The 14,847-nt window shown below is 43.3% G+C and overlaps 1 long non-coding RNA gene across 1 annotated transcript in view; it reads left to right on the top strand.

The window, feature by feature from the left end:
* The window catches only part of LOC131185736 (uncharacterized), a 69,427-nt gene that overhangs the window by 10,862 nt on the left and 43,718 nt on the right, over window positions 1-14,847 (top strand). Inside the window, exon 2 of the long non-coding RNA XR_009152216.1 lies at window positions 11,586-11,630. This is a non-coding gene — a long non-coding RNA (uncharacterized LOC131185736). The remainder of the gene's footprint in view (window positions 1-11,585; window positions 11,631-14,847) is intronic.

Genomic DNA, 14,847 nt, shown 5'->3' with positions numbered 1-14,847 from the left:
GGTTTGGTGTAGTGCCTCAGATAGAAAGTCCCTACAGAGAGTGGTGAGGACAGTGGAGAAGATTATAGGAAGCTCGCTTCCTGTCATTCAGGATACTGAATTATAAGGATACTGCTTATAACTGCTTCGTGCTTAGAGCTTGAAGCATTGTTAGAGACCCCACCAACCCAACCCACCCCTTGGTCTGTTTCTGTTGCTCCCCTCTGGGAGGGGTTTTTGAAATATTTCTAGCAGGACTACCAGATTCTGTAACAGCTTTGCTCCCTATGCCATCCATCTTGTAAACTCGGAAGATTCGTTTCTCTCACTATGTACGTGTGTGTGTATACATCCAAACTAAACTGTTGTTTCACTGTGTCATATAATATATGTGGGTATATGCATATTTATGTATTTGTTTGTGTAGTCATGTCTATGTAGTGTATATTGGAAATGGTGACCCTCTGAGAGCTGTATGCAACGAAATTTCATTTTAATGTATGTCGATTTGTGTACATTCAAAGTGACAGTAAAGTTATGGTGTTCCCAGTTGCAACGTATGGCTGGGAAAGTTGGACCACAGGGAAGGCTGAGCGCCAAAGAATGGAGGCCTTTGAACTCTGGTGCTGGAGAAGACTCCTGTGAGTCCCTTGGACTGCAAGGCGATCCAACCGGTCGGTCCTAGAGGAGATCAACCCTGACTGCTCTTTAGAAGGCCAGATTCTGAAGAGGAAACTCAAAATACTTTGTCCACCTAAGGAGAAGGAAGGAGAAGAGCCTAGTGCTGGGAACGATGGAGGGCAAAAGAAGAAGGGGATGGCAGAGAACGAGGTGGCTGGATGTAGTCACTGAAGCAGTCAGCGTGAGCTTAAATGGACTCCAGAGGATGGTAGAGGACAGGAAGGCCTGGAGGAACGCTGTCCATGGGGTCACGATGGGTCAGACGCGACTTCGCGACTAACAGCAACATGTAGTGTATATTGGAAATGGTGACCCTTCGAGAGCTGCGTGCAACGAAATTTCATTTTAATGTACGCCGATCAGTCTACATTCAAAGTGACAGCAAAGTTATTCTAAGTCTAACCAAACGAACTGTTGTTACGTTGAGGATATTTTAAAACCCAGGAACAAGCGGAGGAGGACATGACAATCCAGAAACGGGCTGCCAAGCAGGTCTAGGGAGGTGTAAGACAGGAGTTTGATTGACCACGGGAGAAACTGCCCCTGACTGACACCTGCAGGAGGTGTGCTCCTGCCGTTTATAAATTCGTGGCCTAAAGATAAAACAAGTGGAACTCCCAACTCCACACTGCTGCGTGGCCAGAGATTAAGGGAGGATGAGTAAGAATCTTACTTCAAGAGGCACCAGGAGAAGACAGGTGAAACCAATATTAACTCCCTGTTAGTTTTTAACTGTTGCCCCACCCTAGATGAATGGATGAATCATTCTCGTCTTTAGCCCAAGGGTTCTTGCAGTCAGAAAATCAAACGAAGTTTGTTATTTTTAACCATTTACGGGTAATCCTTGACTTACGATTACGACGTTTACGCAAGATTGACGTCTACGCTAAACGAGACGGTGGTTAAGTAAGTAAAAAGTGCCCAGTTTTACGGCCTTCCTTGACCCAGTCGTTAAGCAAAACATTCAAGTGAATCATACGGCTACAAGCAGTGGTGGGATTCAGCCGGTTCGCACCACTCCGGGAGAACCGGTTGTTAACTTTCTGAGCAGTTTGGCAAACTGGTTGTTGGAAGAAATCATTAGGGCAGAGAACCGGTTGTTAAATGGCTTGAATCCCATCACTGGCTACAAGTGAATCTGGCTGCCTTCCCCTCCTGGCTTTCCAGTCACAAAAGGGGATCGCGTGACCCCCGAGGCTCTGCAACCGTCGTAAATGCGAGCCGGTTGCCAAGCATTGGATGACGCAGCCTTCGTAAGTGTGGAAAAAAAGGTCATGTGTCGCTTTTCCCTTGGGTGCCGTCGTAACGTCAAATGTTCACTAAACGAACTGTCGTAAGTGGACAGGCAGTCCTCGACTTACGACCGCAACTGAGCCCAATGTTTATGCTGCTAAATGAGAGATTTGCTAAGTGAGGCTTTGCTGCATTTTACGACACTGTTTTTGCCACAGTTGTTAAGTGAACCGCTGCAGTCGTTAAGTTAGTAACACGGTTGTTAAGTGAAGCCGGGTTTCCCCATCGACTTTGCTTGTTAGGCGGTCGCAAAAGGGGATCGCCTGACCCCCCCCCAGACGCTACAACCGTCGTAAACGTGAGTCAGTTGTCAAGCATCCGAATGTAAATCACGCGACCGGCGGGTTGCAATGGTCATAAGTGTGAAAAACAGGTCGTAAGTCACTTTTTTTCAGTGCTGTCGTAACTTCGGTCACTAAGTGAACTGTTGTAAGTCGAGGACTACCTGTAGCCCTGTATGACTCTTGGTGACTTTTATAGGCTAGTACTCTCCATGTTCCCCTGTCAATCACGGCTTCTTTCAATTGTTGTATTGGATTTGATGCTATCAAGCCAGCGTGTTCTTTGCTTGCCCCTTCTTCTTAAACCACAAACTATTCCTAGCATCCCTAAATGTCTATGGAGAGTCTTCATCGTCCGGCACATGGTTGTCCCAAAAGTGCTTTTTCAAAAGACAACTGGGCTTACTTCGTTTTTGCTTGAAGACATTTCACTTCTCATCCAAGAAGCTGCTTCTTCAATTGCAGGATTATTTTTTTCTTCTTCTTCTTCTTCTTCTTCTTCTTCTTCTTCTTCTTCTTCTTCTTCTTCTTCTTCTTCTTCTTCTTCTTCTTCTTCTTCTTCTTCTTCTTCTTCTTCTTCTTCTTCTTCTTCTTCCTCCTCCTCCTCCTCCTCCTCCTCCTCCTCCTCCTCCTCCTCCCACATTCCCTGACAACACTGATGATGTTACCTAGTTGGGTAATGAAATGCCTCCAAAAAAACCAAGCTCAGAAGGCACAAGAAATCCACAGTTCAACCTTAAACAACAACTGCTACTTCTCCTTCTCCTTCTCCTTCTTCTTCTCCTTCTCCTTCTTCTTCTTCTTCCCCTCCTCCTCCTTCTCCTCCTTCCTCCTCCTCCTCCTCCTCCTTTCTTCTTCTTCCTTCTTGTTCTTCTTCCTCCTCCTCCTCCTCCTCCCACATTCCCTTATAACACTGATGATGTTACCTAGTTGGATAATGAAATGCCTCCAAGAAAACCAAGCTCAGAAGGCACAAGAAATCCACAGTTCAACCTTAAACAACAACTGCTACTACTACTACTCCTTCTCCTTCTCCTTCTCCTTCTTCTTCTTCTTCTTCTTCTTCTTCTTCTTCTTCTTCTTCTTCTTCTTCTTCTTCTTCTTCTTCTTCTCCTTCTCCTTCTCCTTCTCCTTCTCCTTCTCCTTCTCCTTCTCCTCCTTCTCCTTCTCCTTCTCCTTCTCCTTCTCCTCCTCCTCCTCCTCCTCCTCCTCCTCCTCCTCCTCCTCTCTCTTCTCTGTTTCTTTCTCCTCTCTCTCTCCAGTGTTTGTCTGCCTGCCTATCTTCCTGCCTCTCTCTCTCTCTCTCTCTCTCTCTCTCTCTCTCTCTCTCTCTCTCTCTCTCTCTATCTATCTATCTATCTATCTATCTATCTATCTATCTATCTATCTATCTATCTATCTATCATCTCCTATGTTCTCTCTCTCCCTGTTCCTCCCTAAATTCCAAAGATCTCACGACAACTTGGGATTTAAAAAAAAAGAAAGAAGGGGAGTGAAAGCAGATGAATGAGCAGAATCCGTTTCCAAATGACAAAGCAGAAGTTCTCAAGATCTATTGCTAGAAAGAAAGATAAATGCATCCGTCTGCTTGTTTACCAGCTCAGGGCTCGTCGGGACTCTCCCTTCAGGCACAGAATGACAAGGATGGATTTCAGCTTTGAAAATATGACAGTAGGCAGCCGAGATGCATTGCTTACTTGCATCTCGGCTTTCCTCTAACAACTATAAACGAACCTGGGAGTGTTTAACTCAGTTTCCCTCCCCTCCCATGTGTGTTGGTGTGATGCCCATAAAGTCATAACCGAATAACAGAGTTGAAAGGGACCTTGAAGGTCTTCTAGCCCAACCCCTCTGCTCAAGCAGGAGACCCTTTACTATTCCGGACAAATGTTTGTCCGATCTCTTCTTGAAAATCTCCATTGATGGAGCACCCACAACTTCTGGAGGCAACTTGTTCCACTGTTTAATTGTTCTCACTGTCAGGAAATTTCTCCTTAGCTCTAGGTTGCTTCACTCCTTGATTAGCTCCCACCTACTACTTCATAATAACAGACTTGGAAGGGACCTGGAGGTCTTCTAGCCAACCCCCTGCTCAAGCATTCCAGACAAAGGGCTGTCTAGTCTTTTCTTGAAAACCTCCTATGTTGGAGCACCCACAATTTCTGGAGGCAAGCCGTTCCACTGGTTAATTGTTCTCATTGTTAGTAAATTTCTCCTTGGCTCTAGGTTGCACCCAAGGGAATTTTTGGCCCTCCTCAGCTGCACACAAAGGTGCAACGCCGCTTTCATCATTATGTTAAATGTAGTTAAAATGCAGGCTTGGGTGCCACCATTATGGGAGAGCCGGCAGGAGCCGTGGAGTGTAGGCGTGTGTCAAAATTGGCAAGAGAGCAGATGGAATGTGGTGATTCAAATTCGGTCCTTCTTGCATATGTATCTCACACACAGCCACGCAAAGGGATGGGGCCTGCTTCAGTCCTGCATTTGGCCTGCCATCTTCTACTACTACTACTACTACTACTACTGCTACTACTACTACTACTATTATTATTATTTACTTTATTCATTAAAAATGATACTTAGTCAACTGAACATTCAAAAATACATCACAAATAGTATTGACTGGTGCTAATGGTTGATATTATTATTATTATTGTTATTATTATTATTATTATTATTATTATCTTTACTCATTAAACATGAAACTCAGTCAACTGAACATTCAAAAAGGCATCACAAATACAATTGACTGGTGCTGATGGTTGATACGGGTTGCTGCCAGCATCCTAGGTATCAACCAAGTACCACCACCACCTCCTCCTCCTCCTCCTCCTCCTCCTCCTCCTCCTCCTCCTCCTCCTCCTCCTCCTCCTCCACCTCCTCCTCCTCCTCCTCCTCCTCCTCCTCCTCCTCCTCCTCCTCCTCCTTCTTCTTCTTCTTCTTCTTCTTCTTCTTCTTCTTCTTCTTCTTCTTCTTCTTCTTCTTCCTCCTATTATTACTATAGAGCACTGCACACCAGAACAACTAGACACAAGAACAGTTTTTCCCCGAAGGCCATCACTCTGCTAAACAAATAATTCCCTCAACACTGTCAGACTATTTACTGAATCTGCACTACTATTAATCGTTTCATAGTTCCCATCACCAATCTCTTTCCACTTATGACTGTATGACTATAACTTGTTGCTGGCAATCCTTATGATTTATATTGATATATTGATCATCAATTGTGTTGTAAATGTTGTACCTTGATGAACGTATCTTTTCTTTTATGTACACTGAGAGCATATGCACCAAGACAAATTCCTTGTGTGTCCAATCACACTTGGCCAATAAAATTCTATTCTATTCTATTCTATTCTATTCTATTCTATTCTATTCTATTCTATTCTATTCTATTCTATTCTATTCTACTACTACTACTACTATTGCTACTACTATTGTCAGAATGGAGCTGGAAGGGACCTTGGATGTCTTCTAGTCCAACCCACTGCTCAAGCAGGAGACCTTGGTTTTGCCATCTCTCACGATGAGGTGGGTTGGTCTTCATCAGGCGAGAGAAGAACGTTTTGTGTTTTGATGGAAGGAAATCAGTCATCTAGGATGTAGAAGCTTATTCTTCCCAGGTTCCCAACCTGCAGCCGCAGAGCTACCTGTGCCCCCCTGGATCTCTTTTCTTTCATCTTCAAAGCCCTTTCTGACTATGACTGCTTGAAGACAGATGGCTAGGGAAGATATTCAGACTGGAAGCCAGCCAAACAAGGAGTCTATCAGAAAACTTCCCATCTTCCTTCACGCGAAATATAGAAGAGAGAATAACAAGAGTTGAGAGGGACCTTGGAGGTCTTCTAGCCCAACCTCCTGCTTAGGCAGGGAACCCTACGCCACTCCAGACAAATGGTTGTCCAATCTCTTCTTAAAAACTTCCAGTGTTGGAGCATTCACAACTTCTGGAGGTAAGTCATTCCACTGATTAATTGTTCTCACTGTCAGGAAATTTCTCCTTAGTTCTAAGTTGCTTCTCTCCTTGATGAGTTTCTACCCGTTGCTTCTTGTCCTGCCTTCTGGTACTTTGGAAAATCTGGTGAAGCTGATTAAACTGTGATATAATGTTCGTAGCTCCATGGGAATTTCAGTTTGAGTTAAAAAAAAAAACCTCTGGTTCAGATCAAGACCTCTTAGAATATTTCGGGACTTGATGTCCCAGTCCTACAGTTGAGCATGATGGAAGCGTCAAACATCTGACAGGCCTCAGTTTATTTGTTTAATCCAGGTGCAACTGGAGCTCTTCAATGTGTTACTCAACTCATCAAATAAGACCCACTCATGTCATCTAAGATCATCTCGGATAAAACACCCTGCTGCCATAATACCTTGCTATGAAAAATCAATGACACCTTGAAGATAAACACTGATTGTATCATTGGCCTTTGTGGGTTGCCATCTACGAAATCAAGCACGTGGATTATCCATCTTTGAGAGTCAACTAACTGTTCTTTATCTACAGCTGTGGTTTTGCTGCAGAAGGAGAAGGAAGCTAGTTACTATCCAGGTTTTCCTTCTGGGCAACCATCTGGAGTAGGTAGCTGCTTAGCTTTCCCCTCATGAAGGGTAATGAGCTGCCACAGAAGACAACTGATAGAAGAGGACATTTGTTAGCTCAGGGTTGAGCTGTGGGGTCCTCTCTGAGCCTGGCTGTTTTCTTGCAGACGTTTCATTACCCAACCAGGTGACATAATCAGTGCTAGTGGCAGAAGGCAATCAATTAGCCCTTGGATTTGGAAAGACCTCTCTGTCCCTCCTTTCATTCACACTTCCATTGATGGTCAGTGTTGTGGTCCGCCAGCAGCCTGCAGAGCTGGCAGCAGAGTCGGATAACGATGAGGCTGAGGAAGAACATGGGCCAGTCCTGGAGGCTGGGGAAGGCCCAGATGAGGGCTCTGCGTCGGAGGCAGAGGTGGGGCCAGGGCCATCTAGGAGTGATGTGTAGACTCCGAAGCCTCCAGAGGCTGACAGTAGTGAGGCAGAGGAACAGGAGGAGCCTGTTCCTAATGCACGCATGAGAAGAGATGCCAGAAGGCAAGAGCAGCTCAAGCAAAGAGGACGAGTCGGGAATAGGACCATGAGATGATTGGCCCCTCCCATAAGGCTTAAAAGACCAGCAACGGCTCTTGGGCTCTTTGTCGGAAAACAACGTTGATAGAATTGCTCCTTGTCTTGCTGCATTTATTTCTTGTCGGCATCCTCTGCTTTTGAACTTTTGCCAAGAAAAGCCTTTGGCAGTTTGCCTAATTAGACCAAGGTTGGTGATAAGACTGACGAGTTGTGTTACAAAGAATTTGTTTTGATTTAGTTTGGATGACGCTGAGAATGGGTTAATTCTCAGCTATTCCAATAAAGTCTGTTTGTTTTTGAACTTTGATTGTGTCTACTACTACCTACTTGGGCCTGGATCACAACACTCAGAGTGATCATACTTTGGAAAATAGCTTGACCCCCTCCTCTCTGTGGCAGCCCCTCAAGTATTGGAAGACTGCTATCATGTCTCCCCTGATCCTTCTCTTCACTAGACTGCTCAGTTCCTGCAACCGTTCATCGTATGTTTCATCCTCCAGTCCCCTCATCATCTTGGTTGCTCTTCTCTGCACTCTTTCTAGAGTCTCAAGATCTTTTTTTATAGTGTGGTGAGCAAAACTGGATGCAATACTCTAGGTTAATTGTTCTAACTGGCAAGAAATTTCTTCTTATTTCCAGGTTGAATCTCTCCTTGTTCAGTTTCCATCCATTCTTCCTTGTCTGGCCTTCAGATGCTTTGGAGAATAGCTCCTCCTCTCTGTGGCAGCCCCTCAAATATTGTAAGACTACTATCCTGTCTCCCCTGGTCCTTCTCTTCCCTAGACTAGCCAGGCCCATTTCCTGTAACTGTTTTCAATATGTTTCATCCTCCAGTCCCTTAATCATTCTGGTTGCCCTTCTCTGCACTCTTTCTAGAGCAGTGGTTCTCAACCTTTATAGTGCTGCGACCCCTTTAATACAATTCCCCACGATGTGGTGACCCCAACCGCAAAATTATTTTCGCAACGATCTCAGTGCACCTCAGCAGCCGAAGAAGGGGGAAAAAAGCGGCAAACTGTTTTTTTGAATTTATCGTGCCTGAAGCCATATTGGCTAGCGATCTGAATTGCTTGCGATTGCCTTGAGGACAGAGGCATTAAAGCAGAGACTTCTCCCCTATTAAGTTTATCGTGCCTGAAGCCAGATTAGACTAGCAATTGGGAGTGATTGCTTGTGGAGTCAACCATTGGAGCACAATGCTTCGACTCCAAGTATACTTCCCATATTTCCGATGGTCTTAGGCGACCCCTGGCAAATCGTCATTCGACCCCCAACGGGGTCGCGACCCACAGGTTGAGAACCGCTGTTCTAGAGTCTCAACATCTTTTTTGTAGTGTGGTGACCAAAACTGGATGCAGTACTCTAGGTGTGGTCTTAACTAAGGCTTTATAGTGGTATTAGTACCTCACTTGATCTTGATTGTATCCCTCTGTTAATGCAATTTAGGATTGCATTGGCTTTTTTGACTGCCACTCCACACTGCTGGCTCATATTTAACTGGTGGTCCACTAAGACTCCAAGATCCGTCTCCATGTCACTGCTATTAAGCCTGGTTTCACCCAGGTCCTGTTCCTAGAAATGAGGCTTTCCCAGATGGCCGATGGTTCTCCTGAAATGTGCGATGAACCCGTTTCCAGATTAGGAGTCAAAATGTCTCACCAATTCTCCAGCTCATATATGACACAGTAATTTATTTGCTTCTGTTCCTTAACATCAACTGAACCACTTTCTTAGCACAAAAGGATTGCATTTCTTAAAGGCACATATTTGAGACCCACGTAGCATTTTTAAGATTCATGAGGCCTAAAATTACTTGGGGTTTGGACCAAACACTGACACTAAATAGGGAACTATTAGAGTAGCGGGGAACCGATCAGCTGTATTTAATCAATTTAATAGAATTTAATGCAAGCTTAGCTCTAAATTCTTTATCCTGGGCCTGGTTACATGTTTGGAACCGAACGCCTGGTAAATTTCTCGAAGGCTTAATGGAGTCCCTAAACTGGAAGCCATAATCGGTTTGTTTAATTTTAGCTCCAGCAGCAATAAGAACTTAGCTACCATTAAAGTAAAACATAGCATAGTGCTGAGTAGCTGTAGTGAATGAGTTTTCCTAATGTAACCATGTTATTCTGCAGTAGCAAGAGCTAAAGAATATTGTGCTGTTCGGTAATCTATGGGTTTCTTGTTTCATCATCTTTGTGGGTCAGAATTCACCTTTTTCAGACCTTGGAAATGGTACGTAAAATGGTCTGACGTATATTGTAGGATTTATTTTTTTTAAAAAAATAATTCTTCCAATTAATCAGCAAAAGATTGGCTGATTCCCCTTCTCCATTTTTCTGAGAGTTGAGTTTTGAAAATAAAAGAAATACTAAGGCTGACTCGCCAAATTGTCCAATAATGGTTAGACCAGGGGTCAGCAACCCGTAGCTCTGGAGCCGCATGTGGCTCTGGAGCTGCATGTGGCTCTTTCACCCCTCTGCTGCGGCTCCCTGTCGCTCGAAATATGTGCCACAACTGCCAATGTGCGACACCCTCCAGCACGTGATTTATTGAGCTTTTCAGCCCCTGGTTAGGCCAACCATGGATAAATCCAAGAAAAGAAAAGTTTCAGAAGAAAACAGAACATTTAATTCAACTACATACGCTAAATTTGTGACCGCTCAAGAAATAGTCAGGCAACGGGAAGGGTTTTGTGGCTCCCGGTGTTTTCTTTTCTGTGGGAAACGGGTCCAAATGGCTCTTTTTGAGTGTTTAAGGTTGCAGGCCCCTGGGTTAGACTTTCCTTCACTAAGTTCCTAGAATGAGTGACACATAAATTTGACACATTAGATAAAATAAATGAATAGAGTAGAGTAGAGTAGAGTAGAGTAGAGTAGAGTAGAGTAGAGTAGAGTGGTGGAGTGGAGTGGAGTGGAGTGGAGTGGAGTGGAGTGGAATGGAATGGAATAGAATAGAATAGAATAGAATAGAATAGAATAGAATAGAATAGAATAGAATAGAATAGAATAGAATAGAATAGAATAGGAGTAGAGTAGACTAGAGTAGAGTAGAACAGAATAGAATAGAATAGAACAGAACAACAGAACAGGAGTAGAGTAGAGCAGAGTAGAGTAGAACAGAATATTGGAATGAAGAATGTAGAGTAGAGTGAGTGAGTAGAGTAGAGTAGAATAGAACAGAATAGAATGAACAGAACAGAATAGAATAGAATAGAACAGAACAGAACAGAACAGAACAACAGAACAGGAGTAGAGTAGAGTAGAGTAGAACAGAATATTGGAATGAAGAATGTAGAGTAGAGTAGAGTAGAGCAGAGTAGAGTGAGTAGAGTAGAGTAGAGTAGAGTAGAGTGGTGGAGTGGAGTGGAGTGGAGTGGAGTGGAGTGGAGTGGAATGGAATGGAATAGAATAGAATAGAATAGAATAGAATAGAATAGAATAGAATAGAATAGAATAGAATAGAATAGAATAGAATAGGAGTAGAGTAGACTAGAGTAGAGTAGAACAGAATAGAATAGAATAGAATAGAACAACAGAATAGGAGTAGAGTAGAGTAGAATAGAATAGAATATTGGAATGAAGAATAGAGAGTAGAGTAGAGTAGAGTAGAGTAGAGTAGAGTAGAGTAGAATAGAATAGAATAGAATAGAATAGAATAGAATAGAATAGAATAGAATAGAATAGAATAGAATAGAACAACAGAATAGGAGTAGAGTAGAGTAGAATAGAATATTGGAATGAAGAATGTAGAGTAGAGTAGAGTAGAGTAGAGTAGAGTAGAGTAGAGTAGAGTAGAGTAGAGTAGAGTAGAGTATAGAGTAGAGTAGAGTAGAGTAGAATAGAATAGAATAGAATAGAATAGAATAGAATAGAACAGAATAGAATAGAATAGAACACAACACAACACAACAACTGAACAAATTTGGGAGGAAGTGATGAGCACTCCCACATGGGATCTTATGAGTCTGCCTGACTTCTGTGAAGTCCTGGAAGTTGATTCAACTCCCCATGGCTCCACAACCACATTAACTCTGTTGTCTTACCAACAACTTGGCAGCCCAACTAACCATCCATTTGGCCTCTTCTCCGAGCTGAAACATGTCTGAATCTTCTCCAAACTTACACGAGGTCTGAATCTTTGGTGTTGCTGATGGGGTGGTGGTGGTGGTGGAGGAGGAGGAGAAGGGGTCTTTGGTGCTCTCTGAACCTGATCGGGTTTTTTTTCTTGCAGACGTTTCCTTACCGAACTGGGTAACCTCATCAGTTTCAAATGAAGGTAAGGGCAAGGAAACTTCCGCAGCTGAGCTCAGAGAGCAACCAAAGGACTTGCAGTTCAACCCTCCGAGCCACAAATCTTCTCTTCTATTCTCTTCATAGCCTTTGATTTTTAATTTTTTTTTTAAATTGGCCCAAATTTGCTTGGTTTTGCCATCTCTCGCGATGAGGTTGGTTGGTCTTCATCAGGAGAGAGAAGAACGTTTTGTGTTTTGATGGAAGGAAATCAGTCATCTAGGAGGCAGAAGCTTATTCTTCCCAGGTTCCCAACCTGCAGCCGCAGAGCTACCTGTGTCCCCCTGGATCTCTTTTCTTTCATCTTCAAAGCCCTTTCTGACTATGTCTGCTTGAAGACAGATGGCTAGGGAAGATATTCCGACTGGAAGCCAGCCAAACAAGGAGTCTATCAGGAAACTTCCCACCTTCCTTCAGGCGAAATATAGAAGAGAGAATAACAAGAGTTGAGAGGGACCTTGGAGGTCTTCTAGCCCAACCCCCTGCTTAGGCAGGGAACCCTACGCCACTCTAGACAAACGGTTGTCCAATTTCTTCTAAAAAACTTCCAGTGTTGGAGCATTCGCAACTTCTGGAGGCGAGTCGTTCCACTGATTAATTGTTTTCACTGTCAAGGAATTTCTCCTTAATTCCAGATTGCTTCTCTCCTTGAATAGTTTCCACCCATTGCTTCTTGTCCTGCCCTCAGGGGCTTTGGAGAATAGCTTGACTCCCTCTTCTTTGGGGCAGCCCCTGAAATATTGGAAGACTGCTATCATGTCTCCCCTAGTCCTTCTTTTCATTAAACTAGACATACCCAGGTTTACTCATAGCAGGGGTGAAATTCTCCCGGTTCGGACCGGATCAGCTGATCCGGTAGTGATGGCGGCTGGTGGTTCAGAGAACCAGTAGCAAAAATCTCTGCCCCCCCACCCACCCATGCCCCGCCAAATGCCCAGTTGCCCGCTTTCCTGCTTGCCGCTTTAAAAAAAATTCTTTTAAAAGTTTTTTTAAAAAAAGGCTCTGACGATCACAGCTGAGCCGCGTGATCATCAGAGCCTTTTTTTTTTACTTTTAAAAACATTTTTAACAACCTATTCGGCCGAATAGGTTGTAAAAAAATGCTTTTAAAAATAATTTTTTAAAAATATTCGGCCTTATTTAATAAGTTTTTTAATTGGTGTTTTATTTTGTATTTATAGGTATGTTTTTATTAGGCTGTAAACCGCCCTGAGTCCCCCGGGAGATAGGGCGGTATAAAAATGTGATTAAATAAATAAATAAATAAATAAATAAATAAATAAATAAATAAATAAATAAATAAATAAAAGATTGTGCACCACAGCTGATCACCCCCCCTCCCCGTGCTGTTCTACTTACCCCATGCCAGAGGTGGGTTTCAGCAGGTTCTGACCAGTTCTGGAGAACCGTTAGCGGAAATTTTGAGTAGCTCGGAGAACCGGGAGTAAAAATTCTGACTGGCCCTGTCCCCCATCTATTCTCTCCCTCCCAAGTCACAGCTGATAGGGAGGAATTGAGGATTTTGCAGTATCCTTCCCCTCCTATTTCTAGCCTTCTCTCTCTCTCTCTCTCTCTCTCTCTCTCTCTCTGTCTCTCCCTTTTATTCTTGGCGTTCTCCTTCGAATGTGGATGAGTATCAATATTAGCTACTCTTTTCTTCTAAAAAAAGGAGAAAATTTTGGCTCATGTGGGCAGGACAACCTTGATTAACATCTGTATCTTCTCTGTAAGAGAAGGTGGATTGTGTATACTACAGTATTCTGACAGCCTCCATGTTGAATCTATTTATCTATCTATCTATCTCTTTTTTCCTCTTCCTTTCCTTTCCTTTCTCTTCCTTGCTTTTCCTTCCCCTTTTCTCTTTTCTTCCTTCTTTCCTTTCCTTTCCTTCCCTTCCCTTCCCTTTTTCCTTTCCTTTCTTTTCCTTCCCCTTTTCTCTTTTCTCCCTTCTTTCCTTTCTTTTCCTTTCCTTTCCTTTCCTTTCCTTTCCTTTCCTTTCCTTTCCTTCCTTCCTTCCTTCCTTCTTCCTCCTTTCCTTCCTTCCTTCCTTCCTTTCCTTTCTTTTCCTTCCCCTTTTCTCTTTTCTCCCTTCTTTCCTTTCTTTTCCTTTCCTTTCCTTTCCTTTCCTTTCCTTTCCTTTCCTTTCCTTTCCTTTCCTTTCCTTTCCTTTCCCTTCCCTTCCCTTCCTTCTTCCTCCTTTCCTTTCCTTCCCTTCCCTTTCCTTTCCTTTCCTTCCCTTCCCTTCCTTCTTCCTCCTTTCCTTCCTTCCTTCCTTCCTTCCTTCCTTCCTTCCTTCCTTCCTTCCCTTCCTTTCTCTTTCCTTTTCTTTTCCCCAGAAAAAAAAAAGGGGGGGAATTCCCCTGGGTTTACTTTGCTTAATTAATTCTTCATTTGGCTTCCTCTCCGCCCCCCCCTCCTCACAACCCTACAATTTTGTAAACATCTTTAAAACGTGTAGCTGTTTTTTAAAGCACTCTTCTGCTTTTTCAGATCTAAGATTTACGGTTCAGATTTATGGAGAAGGTCTGGCGCAGGGCAGATAAAACTCAGAATGCAAAAGCTGATTTTAATTAAGCATTGAACTACCAGAGTTAGAAACTCGGCAGAGTCTCATTTCTAAACATTTCTATCTAATCTAAAGATTAAAAGCGCCGGGGCCCCCAATGACTGAACCACAGTCTCTCTCCTCTCTCCTCTCTCCTCACTCCTCTGTTTTCTCTCTCTTTCTTCTCTCTCACTTTCTTTTCTTTCTCTTTCTTCTCCCTCTCTCTCTTTTTCTCCTCTCCTTTCCTCTTTTTCTTTTCTTTCTTCTCTTTTCTCCTTCTTTCCTTTCTTTCCTTTCCTTTCCTTTCCTTTCCTTTCCTTTCCTTCCTTCCTTCCTTCCTTCCTTCCTTCCTTCCTTCCTTCCTTCTTCCTCTTACGTTTAATCTTCCTTTCTTTCTTCCTTCTTTCCTTCCTTCCTTCCTTCATTTTTCCTCTTTCTTTCTTTCTTTCCTTCCTTCCTTCCTTCCTTCCTTCCTTCCTTCCTTCCTTCCTTCCTTCCTTCCTTCCTTCCGTCCTTCCTTCCTTCCTTCCTTTCCTTTCCTTTCTTTTCCTTCCTTCTCTTTTCTCCTTCTTTCCTTTCCTTTCCTTTCCTTTCCTTTCCTTTCCTTTCCTTTCCTTTCCTTCCTTCCTTCCTTCCTTCCTTCCTTCCTTCCTTCCTT

Source organism: Ahaetulla prasina, chromosome 15, assembly GCF_028640845.1.
Source record: "Ahaetulla prasina isolate Xishuangbanna chromosome 15, ASM2864084v1, whole genome shotgun sequence".
In the NCBI taxonomy this organism is placed as follows: Eukaryota; Metazoa; Chordata; class Lepidosauria; order Squamata; family Colubridae; genus Ahaetulla; species Ahaetulla prasina.
This window is presented reverse-complemented; position numbering and strand designations above follow the sequence as displayed.